This window comes from Protomyctophum parallelum, assembly GCF_964188405.1.
Source record: "Protomyctophum parallelum genome assembly, chromosome: 4".
NCBI lineage: Eukaryota > Metazoa > Chordata > Actinopteri > Myctophiformes > Myctophidae > Protomyctophum > Protomyctophum parallelum.
Genome location: NC_139700.1, coordinates 33,812,711 through 33,829,801, shown reverse-complemented (window position 1 = coordinate 33,829,801; position 17,091 = coordinate 33,812,711).

Sequence of the window (17,091 nt, the reverse complement as noted above, 5' to 3'; positions counted from 1 at the left end):
CCAGTCATTCAGATTTATCAGACTCCATCCTGATTGGCTGGACAGGAGTGCTCAGTTTCAAACAAAATGCTGCAAATCATGAACACATCGTGTGACTTCCGTGAAATTGTGCACGCACATTCCCACTAGGTCGAGGAAGAAATGCCACATGAACATTTTCAACTCAGCCTCATGGTGGCGCTATAACTGGCCGAAAAGTGTTTTACCTCTAACTGCACGGATCTGTGGATAACTTTGTATGCCATTGCCAACTCCCTAGGCCTAGAGGCTTAGGAAAAACCTTTGCCTGGAATTTTTCACATCTGCTCTTTATAGCGCCACCAGGAGGCCGACATATGTAAAACACATTTTCTAATATTACTCCTTCAGATTTTATCCATATTTCACGCAAATCTGTACACATGCTCTCCATAGTCATGTGATCAAGACGGGTTTGTTAGATTTCTCATAGCCTGACCTAAGCAGAGACATTTCTGGCCTAGATGGGAGGGTCGCATCTCAGAAAAGCGCGCACCCTGATTGGATCTCATCGATCTGTCCGTCACCCCCGGCCCCTCCTCTCCCCCCTAGTGCAGCGCTACGTCACATCATTTAGAGCGACGCCTACGCGGAAGGGTTGACTCCCACTTTTAGACTGGTTCAGCCCACGGCTTTTTCCAGGCTTTCATCTTTCGCGCAGACGAAATGAAAGCCTGGGTATCGAGGCTAGATTTCTCATAATCCACCCTCATTGGCTACAATTGGCTTCTAAACTTTTCAGGAGTAGCCTGCTTTGTACCCGTTTTGTACAAATCGCCACAACTACTCAATGCAGCGTCCGATTGTGGTGAAACTGTGCATGCATATTCCCACTAGGCTTTGGAAGAAATGCCACTTGACAGTTTTCATATCAGTCTCATGGTGGCACTACAACAGGCCAAGCCACGTCACACACACACGTTTATATTTCTCCTAAACATTTTGCCAAACACACACACTCCTATCCTCCTGGTAGAGACCTGTGCCCAGAAGGGCACTTTTTCTAGTTCACCCCTGTCAATTATCTAATGTGATCCTGGGCTCTACACACCCTCCGCCAACCTGGGGAGAGCAACGGACTTGAACTCATGCTTCCTTCGTGCATGAGTGTCGCTCCTTTTAAGGAACACGTTATTCCAACCAGTTCCTTTCCCCTCCATCAGGCGCCCCGGCTGGCCAGGGGGAGGCAGTTTAGAGACCAGGATTACTGCATGTTTTTGTGAGGGTACCTACCCTAGGGGACACGGGGAGAACATGCAAACTCCACACAGAAAGGCCCTTTCGCCAACCCCGCCTCGGGTATGGGCACTGATGAAGCGGAGTGGGAATCGAACCCAGGACCTTCTAGCTGTGAGGCGACAGCACTACAGACTGCCACCGTGCCCCCTGTGGCAGTCGAAAACCAATAGAAAGGCCACTACATTAGGTGAGCTGAGGTCAGCTGCCCATAGGGATAGTAATGTTACATACACACTGCCCACCCATGTGGAGAGGTACTGACATTAGGGATCAGAGGACAGTCACATTCTCCCAGCTCTCTGGGTCTGACGGACTGCATCATGCAGTACGGTCAAATGCTGCTCCCTGCAGACGTTACTGGGTCGCTTGAGGATGCAAGCATCAGGCTTGTGCGATCTTCCGCACTTCCAACATCGGTGTTCCACGGTGATCCACTTCACAACCTGTTCTGTGTTCAGCTTCTTGAACTCTGGACAAGCGTTCAGAAAGTGCTCTTTGGATATTATGGCTTAGGGTAAGGGCTGGGAAGGTGTATCAGTTGTTGTGAAGCTTTGATCAATCTCAGTTAGGAAGAATGACGTAGATGTCGCCTTTGGGCTGACAACAGGTTGGTCTTTCCTTGTTGGTTGGGGAGCAACATAATAATAATAATTATTATTAGAAAGGCCACACTGCTCTGACCTAATTGTGTGTATTGACAGGTCACACTGACCTTGACTAATAATTATATTGCCTCCTGATTCTGATTGGTTCATTTGGAGCATGTCTTGCAGCAACAGAGTGGCCACCATCCCTAGCGACCGTTCCCAGTGGAGTATGCTAGATCATTGCCTGTGCAAACAAATCTTAGGCTACTTGTCAATGATAAGGTTGATACGTTTCCCCCTATAGGCCTAGGCCTATGTCGTCTTTCATGGTTTTCGACTTTCATGATTTTTGAAAAAAAATGAAAATCATGAAAAATGACATACTAGTAGGCCATGTCGTAGATTTTTTTTCATGTAAACACAAACATTGCGTAACACAAACATTGAAGACAAAAGTGAGGACACAACTTGTGATTGGCCGGAATGAGATGATATATGGTAAGAGCGCCCCTCACTTCACACGGGTGTGATTTTTTTTTACTTTGGTACTCAAGGTATCTGATCAGTCTACAGTGACAACATATGCAGATAGAGATACCATGTGAAACTGAATTTGTGCTTTTTGAGGGGTGCCAGCCCCTCCTATACACAGGTTTAATGTTTGTCTTTAGTTCAATGTTTGTTTTGTAAACGCATTGACAATGAAGGGTCATGATTTATGTCATATTGTCTCTTTATTGTTAATGGCATTTAATGTTGGTGTTTGCACCGTTTGTTTTATCATTACATCACCTAATCAACATGAGTTAGACTTTAATATATTAGCGCCCCTCACTTCACACAGGTGTGATTTTTATACTATTGTTTTGGCTTGAATTGAGTTTTCTAGTGCTTTCTGTGTCATTTCAATGTTAGGTTAACATGGATTCAACATTTCTGCCTAACCATATATGTTTCAACATTGATTTACTCATATCATATTTTGCTATCTAATAGGTTAGAAACATCTACATGAGCCAAAACCCCTTTCACCACGGACCAATAGGAAGGTTTAGGTTAGGAAGGTGAAAGACAGTAACTATAACTAAACTTTATTCAGGAAAACCTTCAAATTGAATTAAGAAGTGAACCAAATGTATTGGTTGAAATTATTGGCCTATATCCTGACATTCTCCCAAACTGATTGGTTGAAACATGTGGCTGCTGTACCAATATAAGTGATAGCGGCATGAAGCTAATCAGCATGTGGTGGAGCCATATCCTGTTCATGAATTGTTATATTTGTGGACTCAAACAATAAGTTATGCCCTATTCTAGGCATGGAAATTATAAGCAGAAATCCTTTAGGTATGTTTAATTTATACTGTTGTATACAAATCAGACTCAAGTGATCAAAAGGTCAGTTCTTCATTTAATCAGAGATAATTAAAAAAAACTACTTTAGAACACTGAATCAGTTATTCTTGTTGGCTGTGTTGTGGTTTCAAACCTACCTGCTTGTGTGAGGTGCGTGCGTGCGAGCATGTCCCTTTACAGACTGAGTGAACTGTCATTTCAGCAGCATGTGTTCCTCCCTAACACAGAGACACTGAGGAGTCGGAACTAAACATGAACCCAGGGTAGAGGGGTTCAGTGAATGTTGACTTGAAGGTGTACAGGTGTGTCCGGGTGTCAGAGAAGACTCTGTAGAAGGACAGAGTCCCAGCAGGACAGTCCAGATATACTCCTACTCTGTTGGAGATAAAGCTTCCAAGTTCAGTTTTGCTCCTATTGTGACGGACACTGCACTTATTTAAATGGAGAACATTATAACATTCCAGACTCCAGGACTTGTCATTGTATCCAAATGCACAGTCATCACCCATTCCTCTCCTGTTGATTCCTCTGTATGCCACTGCTACAGAAACCTTTCCATTCCACTCTACCTCCCAGTAACAGCGAGCAGTCAGCGCCTCTCTACATAGCACCTGTTCCCATGAGTTAAACCTGTCCGGATGATGAGGATACAACTGATTCTCTGTTACACGTTTCACCTTTCTGTAGTTGTTAGACAGAGAGAGGTTGCTGTGCGCCGTGTTTGGGTCCATTGTGAGTTTATAGACATCTGAGGAGTTTAATTGCCGTGTCAACTTCTTCAACTGTGCATCTAGTTGAACATCTTTTATATAGTCTTCTATTTTCTGGACTTTTTCCCCTGACGTCAATGTATAGATCTGCGTGTCTCTTTTGTTGTGCTCTGCATAGAGGCAATCTTGTGACAACGCCTCTTTCTCTCTAATCAGTTGGACTTTCTCCTCCGTCCATTGGTTCCTCTCTTTCCTCCTCTCGTCCATGAGGGCTGCAATTATCTCATAGTTATTTTTCCCCTCTGTTTCCACTTCCCCCAACCTCTTTTCCATTTGCACCATTTGCACCATCTTCCCCTCTAGCAAGAGTTGACTTTCCTCCCATTTATTCTTCACCTCCATGAAGGTCTGGTTGATTTCCTTCAAGGCCTTCAAGAGTTTGGTCTCTTGTTTTTTTTCTCTATAAGGAGCCATAAGTGTTGCTGCTGCTGCCGCCAAGAGACTGAATACTAACAGATTCTCATTAGGCATCGGTGCATTCAATTCTCTGTGCTTCAGCAACTAAATGAGTCAGTGCATCAATGACACAAACAGTAAACGCGTCCAAGAAATGGTGCATGCTGACATTTATGTACCTCCTCAAACTCTCCCAAGTTGGTGTGAGTCAGTTGCACACTGGTTGTAGTATTTATATGACGTCATGGTTGCTATGGTAGCAGGGATCCCATGTGCACCCCAAAAGGGATCCCTGCTTGTGGTCTCGTCAAAGTAATGTCTTTCTAATATACAAACTGAAAAGTGCAGCTTTAAAGGGATAGTTCAGATTTTTTTTAACTTAAGCTGTATGTTAAAAATATAATGTGGGCACGGTGGCACAGTTGGTAGTGGCGTAGTGCTGTCGCCTCACAGCTAGAAGGTCCTGGGTTCGATTCCCACTCGGGACGCTGTGGGTGATGGCGCCATGTTTCCTCCTCCGCGTCATCAGTGCCCATACCCGAAGGCGGGGTTGGCGAAAGGGCCTTTCTGTGTGGAGTTTGCATGTTCTACCCGTGTCCCCTAGGGTAGGTACCCTCACAAAAAACATGCAGTAATCCTGGTCACTAAACTGCCTCCCCCTGGCCAGCCGGGGCGCCTGATGGAGGGGAAAGGAACTGGTTGGAATAACGTGTTCCTTCCACACGCTACGTCCAACCAGGGAACTCCCCCCTGTCAAGTGTAAAGGAGCAACTTGGACACTCAGGCATGAAGGAAGCATGAGTTCAAGTCCGTTGCTCTCCCCTTGTCCCCCATATATCTCCCCTTGTCCCCCATATATGGGGACTAGGTTGGTGGAGGGTGTGTAGAGCCCAGGATCACATTAGATGATTGACACAGGGGTGAAAAATGGGTTACAAAATCGTGGGATAAAAAATATAAATTTAGAAAATTAATAATAATTTATAATACTTTTTTAGAAAAAAAAGAATATAATATATATATATATATATATTTATATATATATATCAGCCTTGAAGAAGAGTCCTGTAGGCCACCCACCCCCCGTCACCCGAGAGTCCCCCAACAGCATGACATCTCCAACTTGCAGATTGGGCTTTTCGGCCTGCCATTTCCTCCTAGGCTGTAGAGTCTCCAGGTATTCCTGCTTCCAGAAGCTATCGGAGAGGATCTTGACTCTACTAGGACTAGAGCAGTTGAACTTCTTATTAACATGAATGGTGGTAGGGCAATTGCTTAGTGGTGGGATGAAGACTTCCTCATTCTCCCCGCCTTGATCTTCTTCAGTTGATAGGCGCTCCGTTAAGAATCTTTCTTCCCTAGCTTGTTGTTTGACCGTAGCTTCTCCATCGTTGTCCATTGTTAGCTGGTGCACTGATGAAGAGGTAAGAATGGGATGTTTGGCCCAGGCCGTAGCGTAACGGTCTGGGCACCGGACTGGTAATCCAGTCGCAGTGTGCCGCGGGTTCGACTCCCGGACCCGACACGGCCTTTACTGCATGTCATCCCCCCATCTCTCTCCCGTTTCCTGTCAGCCTACTGTCTGTCCCTTCAAAAATCAATAAAAAGGCGTAAGCCGCAAAACAATATCTTAAAAAAAAAAAAAAAAAAGAATGGGATGTTTTGCAACATGGTGTGAATATTTACAATAGCCTGCTTCAGACTTTTGTTCCTCTGCTTCATACTGCTGCTGCTGCTCTTCATCCTGTCGCTGCTGAAGCACTTCGTCCTGGCGACGCTGCTGCTGAAGCACTTCGTCCTGCTGACGCTGCTGCTGAAGCACTTCGTCCTGCTGACGCTGCTGCTGAAGCACTTCGTCCTGCTGACGCTGCTGCTGAATCGCTTCGTCCTGCTGACGCTGCTGCTGAAGCGCTTCGTCCTGGCGACGCTGAAGCACTTCGTCCTGCTGACGCTGCTGCTGAAGCACTTCGTCCTGGCGACGCTGGCACGCTGCTGCTGAAGCACTTCGTCCTGGCGACGCTGCTGCTGAAGCGCTTCGTCCTGCTGCTGCTGAAGCACTTCGTCCTGGCGACGCTGAAGCACTTCATCCTGGCGACGCTGAAGCACTTCGTCCTGGCGACGCTGCTGCTGAAGCACTTCGTCCTGGCAACGCTGCTGCTGAAGCACTTCGTCCTGGCAACGCTGCTGCTGAAGCACTTCGTCCTGCTGCTGCTGAAGCACTTCGTCCTGGCGACGCTGAAGCACTTCGTCCTGGCGACGCTGAAGCACTTCGTCCTGGCGACGCTGAAGCACTTCGTCCTGGCGACGCTGCTGCTGAAGCACTTCGTCCTGGCGACGCTGCTGCTGAAGCACTTTGTCCTGGCGACGCTGAAGCACTTCGTCCTGCTGACGCTGCTGCTGAAGCACTTCGTCCTGGCGACGCTGAAGCACTTCGTCCTGGCGACGCTGCTGCTGAAGCACTTCATCTTCTAGAACACATGATTGCAGTGCGTCTGCTTCAGCTGATGCAATTTCTGCAGCTTCCTCTGATTTTAGCAACAGCAGATTAGCTTGTAGATCAGCTTGTTGTTTTAATATTGCTGCTTCCTTGTGTGCATCAAGGACTGTCTAAAGAGGACGGGACGCGGAGACCGTAAGGGCGCCGCTGTGACGCACACAAAATGTATGGTCACAATTATATTTTGTATTTATTTTGTTATGATTTTAAAGATGATTTACTTTTGTGAAAAGAAAGGAGCAAGAATGTTTCTTTATGGACAAGAATGGACAATGCATTTAGATATTGCTTTAATTCCAAGCGTTCTCTATGACACTATACAGTGGAACTTTCCTAGTGTTTCCACCACTAGGGGGCAGTGTGGCGATTCGCTTCGTTCTCAGAGGCACACTGAGATGGACTGAACCACTTCCTCATTCTGCATGAGGAGGCTAAAAGGACAACATCGTCGTCACTGTCCTATTTATTTTATTCCTGTTTTACCAGGTTTGTACTCCACAACAGACTCTTAAACTGCACACAGTTGTTGCCCACGTTTTATTTACTTTTGGAGATCGTTTTTGGTGAAGCTAACTATAATTTTGAGTGGTTTTGTGACCCAAAGAATGTCCCGTTTTTACATGTGTTCCTAAAATGGTGGTCCTGTTGTGTTGTGATGAAAATGAGGGAAGACTACGTTTTTGGGGCTCCAGATCATTCTATTTGTGTCTTTAGTTTAATACAGTATTGTTCCGAAGTATTTTTGGTAAACAGTGTTATTGATTATAAAACGTTTGTGTATTTTGGTCATTATAATGCACTTTAAAGTATTTTAGCATTATACTATGAAAAACGGTTTGCCTACAGCCATATAAAACTCTGTTCTGCACTATGATACTTACCTGATGCTTAGAGGCATTTATTTGTAGCACTATGCTAGATTATGTACATTAATTAATGTGCACTACTGTCTGACACAGACATTTAAAGGAACAGTCCTTGTATTTTTGTGGTATGATGAAAACATACTGGTGGTTTTGAAAGTAACTATGGTTATTGTAACTAAATGTGAACGAAATGTGATGTCATGAAAAGAAGGAATATTGTGACTATGTTATATTTTGGATTGATTTATTGAAAAAGAAAAGAAATGATACAGAGAAAAGAAATATATTGAATTGTGAATTAATAAATTCATTCTGCATGAGGAGGCTAAAAGGACAACATCGTCGTCACTGTCCTATTTATTTTATTCCTGTTTTACCAGGCATAGGAGGGCTTCCCCAGCAGCAAAACTCATCTGCATATGGGTCTTACAACTGGGACCTGTAACAGATTTGTGGGGGCTCGTCCGGGATCGGCGCCACCTGATGGTCGGAGTAGGACGTCGATCCAGTGATTCCTGAACCTGTGGGCCAGAGTGCTTCATCGTCAGAGCGAGGAGCTGTGAGAGTCGAGAGCGTCTGACTGCTGCCAGAGCAAGGACTTCACGAGCTGAGGGTATCTGATTGATATTCACGATGGCAGACAACGAGAGGAAAACGCTGACCTGGACCATAAAGAAGAAGCTATTCAACCTTTCTTCAGATGAACTGCTACAGCTTGCCAAAGTCATCTCACGCTCACAAGAGTCTACTCAAGCTAAGTTGGTCAACCAGGATGAAGAGAGCTGTATTGATTTTTTGTGTTCATGGATGGAAAGCACAGATTTGCTAGAGTCAGATGATCAGGGCATATCAGAGTTGAGAACTATGCTAGACATTATTGCTGAAATGATTGATAAGCGTACCAAGAGTGATGTTACTACAGGCGCTGGAGCAGATGTTGATGTATCTGTTGTATCTGATGCTAATGTTACACCACACTTATCTGAGAGTGTCCACACTGACACACATGTTACGGGTGCACACTCTGACATTGCACCATTTGATTTGGCCGCTCAAAGTGATGCCCTTAAATTACAAATCAGTAAGCTGATGTCTACTTATGATGATGTGTTCAAAAAGGTTAAACAGGGTGGGGCTTCATTTATTCCACACACTCAATCCACTGATTCACACCAGTCCACACACCACAGCCCACACACCATAACCCACACTCAACCCACTGTTTCTCACCAGTCCCACCGTCCATACACCACAACTGACACACAACACACTTACCAGTCCCGCAGTCCACATGTCATAACATCCTCCCTTCCCAACTATGATCACCATACTGGGAGTATGATTGCCCTCAAAGACCTCCCCTTCCTCCAGAAGAAGGAATTCAAGTTGCATGGTGGACAGATTGGTGATAATGCATCCGAAGTAACCTACAGCAATATCAGCAAGCAGATTGATCAAGGACTGAGAGAAATGCACACTGAAGGTGAAATCATACGAGCAGTGTTTCGCATCATAAAGCCTGGAAACTTCAAGGATATGCTCACCAGCAAAGATGACATGACCATAGCCGAGCTGAAGAGCTTCCTACAGTCTCATCTGGGAGAGAAAAGCAGTACTGAGCTGTTCCAGGAATTGATTAGTGCCAAACAACATGAACATGAAACACCGCAGCAGTTTCTCTACAGGATGATGGGGCTCAAACAAAAAGTGATTTTCATGTCAAAACAGACCGACTCTGATATCAAGTACGAAGCACAAACGGCACAGAATGTCTTCCTTCGCACCGTCTACCAGGGCCTGAATGAGAAACATGATGATATCAGGAGGGAGTTGAAGCCACTTCTCTCAGACCCTGCAGTCACAGATGATGCACTTCTAAGACAAGTCAACAAAACGACAAGTGAAGAAAGTGAGAGGAAGCAACGCTTGGGACGCAGCAATCGCCCCAAGACAGCTCAAGCTCACAGTGGTGAAGTGACCACCAATGAAGTGAACAAAGAGAAGCCTGCTCCTGACACACAAGTTAAAGATGAGCTCATCCAAAAACTCTGCGCTCAAGTACAGGCTCTGACGGAAGTCGTAACCTCCCTACAGTCAAAAGCTGCAGCAAATCCGTCAAGACCTGAGTCTCAGCCCCAGTCCACATGTCAGTGTTCTACTAAACAGATTCAGACTCGACAAGTAAGGAAAGAAAGACCATATGGCTGCCCTAACTGTGTTGCAAATGGCCGCCCCAACTGCAACCACTGTTTCGCCTGTGGAGAAGAGGGGCACCGTGCTGTCGGGTGCCTGAAGAGGCCTAAACCGTCGGGAAACTCCCCCCGGTCACAGCAGAGGGATCACCTGTGACCGGCACCAGCCTTCAGTCCCATCCAGACAGCCCCAAGCCAGCAACAGTGCAGGTCAATCACCATCTTGCCACCCCTTCTCACTCATCGGCTGATGACAGGTCACCATCACAGCGAGTAGCTAAGCTAATTGGAAAGAAGTGCTTATTGAAATGCAATCTAAGTGGAAACGCTGTGACGGTTCTACTCGACTCTGGGGCCCAAGTCAGTATTATTGACAAGCCATGGAAACACAAATACCTACCTCAACAGGAAGTGCGCCCTCTCAGTGAACTCATAGGAAGCAGACCACTGGATCTCACTGCAGCCAATGGAGGACAGATCCCATATGATGGATGGGTGGAACTCACCTTTAACCTACCTGGCAACGATGATCCAAATCTCGCCATCAGAGTACCCTTCCTGGTCAGCCGTGTGAGCCTTGTGAGACCGATATTGGGCTTCAACGTCATTGAAGAGCTCATCCTAGGGCAGGAGGGTCACATTGAAGTTGTTGCTGTTATTGGCAAGTTACTGAGAGAGGCCATACAGATCGACAATGACCAAGCAGAGACAATTGTGAACTTGATACAGACCCCGGAACCCGACCAGCACCATGCAGTGGTGAGAGTTGGTCGTCAAGGTATTGTCGTCCGTCCAGGCCATGTCGCTCGCATCAAGTGCAAGGTGCCTGCTGATTTCACGTCCGCTGTGGCACTGTTCGAGGTCAACCACCCAGACCTGAGACTGGAGGAGCTAGATATCGGTGATGGCTTGGTCGAAATCCACCAGGTCAGGCAGCCCTATGTGGAGATTCCTGTGGGTAACCACACCCAACACGATGTGACATTGAACAACTTCACAATGTTGGGCAGTATTCAGCTGATCGACAAGATTGTGGAGACAGATCAGATGGATAGCGTCGAGATCAGCAACGTCGACTTACCTGTTCCGGTCGATGAAGACAACAGTAACCCACAAGAACAACCATTTAAGCGGTGGTCTCCTCCTGTCGATATAAGCCACCTAAGTGACGAACACCAAGCTGTAGTCAAGCAAATGCTCTATGAGGAGTCAAATGCGTTTGCTCAGGATGAAAATGACATGGGGTGCATTCCAAGCCTCCAAATGGGGATAACCCTGAAGGATGACATCCCAGTACAGAGGAGCTACACAGCAATTCCCAAACCACTGTACAAGGAAGTTAAGGAGTACATCCAAGACTTACTGGCAAAGAAGTGGATTGTAAAGTCCAAATCTCCATACTCCGCACCAGTGGTTTGTGTCCGCAAGAAGGATGGAAGTTTGCGGCTATGCATAGATTACAGGCTCCTGAACCAAAAGACAGTTCCAGATAGACACCCTCTCCCCCGTATTCAAGACCTCATTGACACGCTGGGTGGCTACAATCTGTTCTCAATTTTGGATCAGGGAAAAGCCTATCATCAAGGCTTCATCGCAGAGGGGTCGAGACACATGACCGCCTTCATCACTCCATGGGGCTTGTATGAGTGGGTGCGCATCCCCTTTGGGCTTTCAAACGCCCCAGCTGCTTTTCAGAGGAGCATGGAGGAAATGCTTGACTCCTTGCGAGACGAATGCTGCATACCGTATTTGGATGACGTTCTCTGTTACAGTAAGACCTTTGAAGACCATGTAGAGTCGCTGAGACGAGTGCTGAGGGCGCTCCAACGCCACGGTGTAAAGCTCAGGCCAAACAAGTGCGAGATCTTCAGAAAAGAAGTTCGTTATCTGGGAAAGCTGGTCTCTGCTGAGGGAGTGAGGCTAGACCCCAAGGACCTGGAAGCCATTCAGGCCTTGAGGAGTAAAACCCCCAACACCGTCGGAGAGGTCCGTAAGCTTCTAGGATTCTTAAGCTACTACAGAACGTACATTCAAGATTTCTCTAAAATTGCCAAACCGATGTATGAGCTCTTGCAATCCAAAAACCCTGTCACCAGCGTGCCTCAGCCCAAACAGAAACGAGGAAAAGGAGCCCAGCTGTCCTCCAGAACCCCGATACAGTGGACTGAAGAGCACCAAAGAACCCTTGACCAGCTCATCCACACCCTGTCCAACCCCCCAGTACTAGCGTACCCTGATTTTGATCTCCCTTATGTGCTGCACACAGACGCGTCACAACAAGGTCTTGGTGCGGTGCTATACCAGCGCCAGGGAGGGAAGCTCAGAATCATTGCATACGGGTCCAGGACGCTGACGCCAGCAGAGCGGAATTACAACCTTCATTCAGGGAAACTTGAGTTCCTGGCTTTAAAGTGGTCCATATGCGAAAAGTTCAGAGACTACCTCTTCTATGCTCCCCACTTTTTGGTGTACACGGATAACAACCCATTAACCTACGTGTTGAGCACCGCTAAGCTCAATGCTGTCGGCCACCGATGGGTCGGTGAGCTAGCGGACTTCCGGTTTGAAATCAAGTATCGACCGGGCAAGATTAATGTGGATGCTGACACCTTGTCCCGCATGCCATTAGACATTGACAACTACGTTGACGCCTGCACAGAGGAGCTGTCCAAAGACATCATACTGGCAACGTGGGAAGGCAGTCATGCCGCCAAGCAGAAGGATGTTGCTTATGTGGCAATCCTGAACCTGTCACAAGATAGCTCAACCTCACAGTCAACAGAGGTACTCCCAACCATCCCCCATGATGAGCTCATTAAATCTCAACGAGATGATCCCTCCATCAGTCAAGTCATCCAGCTGAAAGAGACCACTAACACACTGACCAACGACATGAAAAAGGGAGTTAGTGGCCTTGCGAGAAAGATGCTACACCAATGGGAGAAACTCCATCTGGAAAATGGTCTGCTGTACCGGCGAACAAGCCAGAGGAGTCAGCTCGTCTTGCCTGACCAGTACCGATCTCTGGTGTTGAGACACCTCCATGACGAGATGGGCCATATGGGGACAGAAAGGGTCTTGGGACTAGCCAGGGACCGGTTTTACTGGCCATACATGAAACAAGATGTTGAAGCTTATGTAACAAGGAAATGTCCCTGCATCAAGCAGAAGAAGCCGGTCTCACATATCAGGGCGCCGATGGGAAGCATCACCACTACCTCACCCCTAGAGTTGGTTTGCATCGACTATCTTCACTTGGAGCAGAGCAAGGGAGGCTTTGAATACATTCTGGTTGTTATTGACCATTTTACAAGGTACGCCCAAGCCTATGCCACCAAGAATAAATCCGGAAAGACTGCCGCAGAGAAAATCTTTGAGGACTTCATCCCACGGTTTGCGTACCCTTGGAAATTACACCATGACCAGGGTCGAGAATTTGAAAATGAACTCTTCAAGACCCTGCAACAACTCAGTGGGGTTGGTCACTCCAGAACCACGCCCTACCATCCTCAGGGTAATCCCGTGGAAAGATTCAACCGAACCTTGCTCCAAATGCTCAGAACTCTCGGAGAAAAGGAGAAGGAAAGATGGAGAGACCACTTACCACAAGTCGTCCACGCCTATAATTGTACCAGGCATGAGGCAACAGGGTTTTCGCCTTTCTATTTAATGTATGGACGTCACCCACGCCTGCCCGTGGACATGATATTTGGCCTGGCAAAGGAAGAGGAAGCCACTTCTCCAAGAGGCTATGCCGAGAAGTGGGCTCAAAGGATGAAGGAAGCTTACCGACTGGCCTCTGAGAATAGTCAACAGTCAAGTGCTCGAGGGAAGAGATACTATGACCGCCACATGAAGGGTGTTGTTGTCCTGGAACCAGGTGATCGTGTTCTGGTGCGAAATCTGAGTGAGAGAGGAGGCCCTGGTAAATTGAGGTCGTACTGGGAAAACACAGTCCATGTTGTGAAGGAGAGAATTGCTGATGGACCTGTTTACAGAGTGACACCGGAAACGGGTGGGAACAGGATCCGAACACTACACCGCAACCTGCTCCACGTGGTCAACGACTTACCTGTAGACTTACCTCCGCAGCCACAACCTGGAAGGAAGAGAGACTCACCTAGAGACCTACCTGAACCCCAAGCTCAACAGAGAACAAGGAACAGACAGTCAACTTCAAGGAGACAGAATGCACGGAGCCTCAGCAGCGAGTCCTCAGATGATGATGATGATGATGGACCACGATACTGGCTGAGAGTGCCTATAACGAGAGAACCTGAGACTTCACAAGCACAACCCCGTTGGGAGCCTCAGAGAAACACTGATCACGTAACATACACTCAGAGATTTGAACAAACCAGACCACTCATACCTGAAAGAGAAACCAGAGGATATCCTATTCAGGAAGGGAGAGTGGAAATGCCTGTGGAAGAGAACAGAGATGCTGTTGTTGACATGGTACCAACAGAAGACGAGCAGATACCTGCCGATACAAGACATTCAGATAATGAGCAGGACGAAGTTGACCAGCACAGGGAAAGATCAGTAGACCCTCAGACAATTGGTGTGCAACCTACCTGTGATCAACCCAGTAGTCCACAACCACGGAGATCCGAACGTGAAAGGAGGCCTACCCAGATGTTCACTTACGGCTCATTGGGCCAACCCTCTTACCAACCTCAACCCATGATCAACACAGTTGGAGCCTATGAAACGTCGTCGATGCCAATCTGGGAGGTGGGGCCACATCCCATGACATACCCACCATTCCAGACACTACCATACCCCATCCCATACCAAATGCTACCCTACCCCCCAACCATGCCATACAGTCGACCACTCTTTGTGTACTGATTGACACACACAACAACTACAAACACAAACACTTACACGAACATACCTACCTCGATACAGTACTTACCTTGAACCCATGGAGAAACACACACACACACTCACACAAACACACACGTACAAATACTTTGAGGTTTTTTGTTTTGATACTTATCTTTGAACTTACCCTTGAGTATTGAGAATTTGAGAATGTAATTTTGTATTTTGAGAGTTGAATGTCTGGAGCCATTTTCTTTTGTCGGGGAGCGTGTGACGCACACAAAATGTATGGTCACAATTACATTTTGTATTTATTTTGTTATGATTTTAAAGATGATTTACTTTTGTGAAAAGAAAGGAGCAAGAATGTTTCTTTATGGACAAGAATGGACAATGCATTTAGATATTGCTTTAATTCCAAGCGTTCTCTATGACACTATACAGTGGAACTTTCCTAGTGTTTCCACCACTAGGGGGCAGTGTGGCGATTCGCTTCGTTCTCAGAGGCACACTGAGATGGACTGAACCACTTCCTCATTCTGCATGAGGAGGCTAAAAGGACAACATCGTCGTCACTGTCCTATTTATTTTATTCCTGTTTTACCAGGTTTGTACTCCACAACAGACTCTTAAACTGCACACAGTTGTTGCCCACGTTTTATTTACTTTTGGAGATCGTTTTTGGTGAAGCTAACTATAATTTTGAGTGGTTTTGTGACCCAAAGAATGTCCCGTTTTTACATGTGTTCCTAAAATGGTGGTCCTGTTGTGTTGTGATGAAAATGAGGGAAGACTACGTTTTTGGGGCTCCAGATCATTCTATTTGTGTCTTTAGTTTAATACAGTATTGTTCCGAAGTATTTTTGGTAAACAGTGTTATTGATTATAAAACGTTTGTGTATTTTGGTCATTATAATGCACTTTAAAGTATTTTAGCATTATACTATGAAAAACGGTTTGCCTACAGCCATATAAAACTCTGTTCTGCACTATGATACTTACCTGATGCTTAGAGGCATTTATTTGTAGCACTATGCTAGATTATGTACATTAATTAATGTGCACTACTGTCTGACACAGACATTTAAAGGAACAGTCCTTGTATTTTTGTGGTATGATGAAAACATACTGGTGGTTTTGAAAGTAACTATGGTTATTGTAACTAAATGTGAACGAAATGTGATGTCATGAAAAGAAGGAATATTGTGACTATGTTATATTTTGGATTGATTTATTGAAAAAGAAAAGAAATGATACAGAGAAAAGAAATATATTGAATTGTGAATTAATAAATTCATTCTGCATGAGGAGGCTAAAAGGACAACATCGTCGTCACTGTCCTATTTATTTTATTCCTGTTTTACCAGGCATAGGAGGGCTTCCCCAGCAGCAAAACTCATCTGCATATGGGTCTTACAACTGGGACCTGTAACACCGCCATGTTGCTCACATGGTGCTCCATGGAAGGAAAGAAACATGCGCAATGGGCTTTATGCAGCCATCACTTCCTCGTTCAGCTTCCTTGGTCTCAACTGCGCATGTTTCTTTCCTTCCATGGAGCACCATGTGAGCAACATGGCGGCGCCCTTACGGTCTTCGCTTCTTGTCCTCTTTAGACAGTCCTTGGTGTGCATAGGCTAGTTTGACAAGTGCAGCCTGTGCTTTAGCACGTGCTTTTACTGCAGCAGTACTGAGCTCTTCATCACCTTTTGAATGTGACATGATGAAGAAAATAAACTGCAGTGTTGAGCCATGTCTTTCTGTGAAGCCCGCTGTGCTTAAAGTCTTTTTACTGTTCTGCCCTTACTATACGTTGGTGTACAGTCTGTATGGCCTGGCAGACAGCTAACAAAGTTCCCAATAAAGCTCCAAAAGGCATGACTTGATTTAGGTTATTTACTGATGAATAAATTGTAAAACTGCAATACAGAAAAAATAGAAAACACAACATTGGTGTCATATACTGTAAAATCATAAACCAAACATATAGTTATTTGTATGCATCATACAAGATTACAAAAATAACATGTTGTACTCAACAACTTACAAGAATATTGCTTTAAGAGCCAAGAAATGCTTAAAGAGCCATAAAGTTTAACAAAAAACACACAAACTTACAGACTTATCCTGTCCAAGGCCTGATAGAAAGGGTTAACTCAACATGCAGTGAGAGAGCTCTTGACAGTGTGCTGGCTTGAACTGAACTGACTCTGACCAAACTAATCACCTCATAACTACCCTTGTGAAGCTACCAGGTGAGGAGAATTACTAATTAAGCAAAAGAACATTGGTCTCCATTATAGGGCCTACTAGGTGAAAGGTGAACTACCTAGAAAAGTA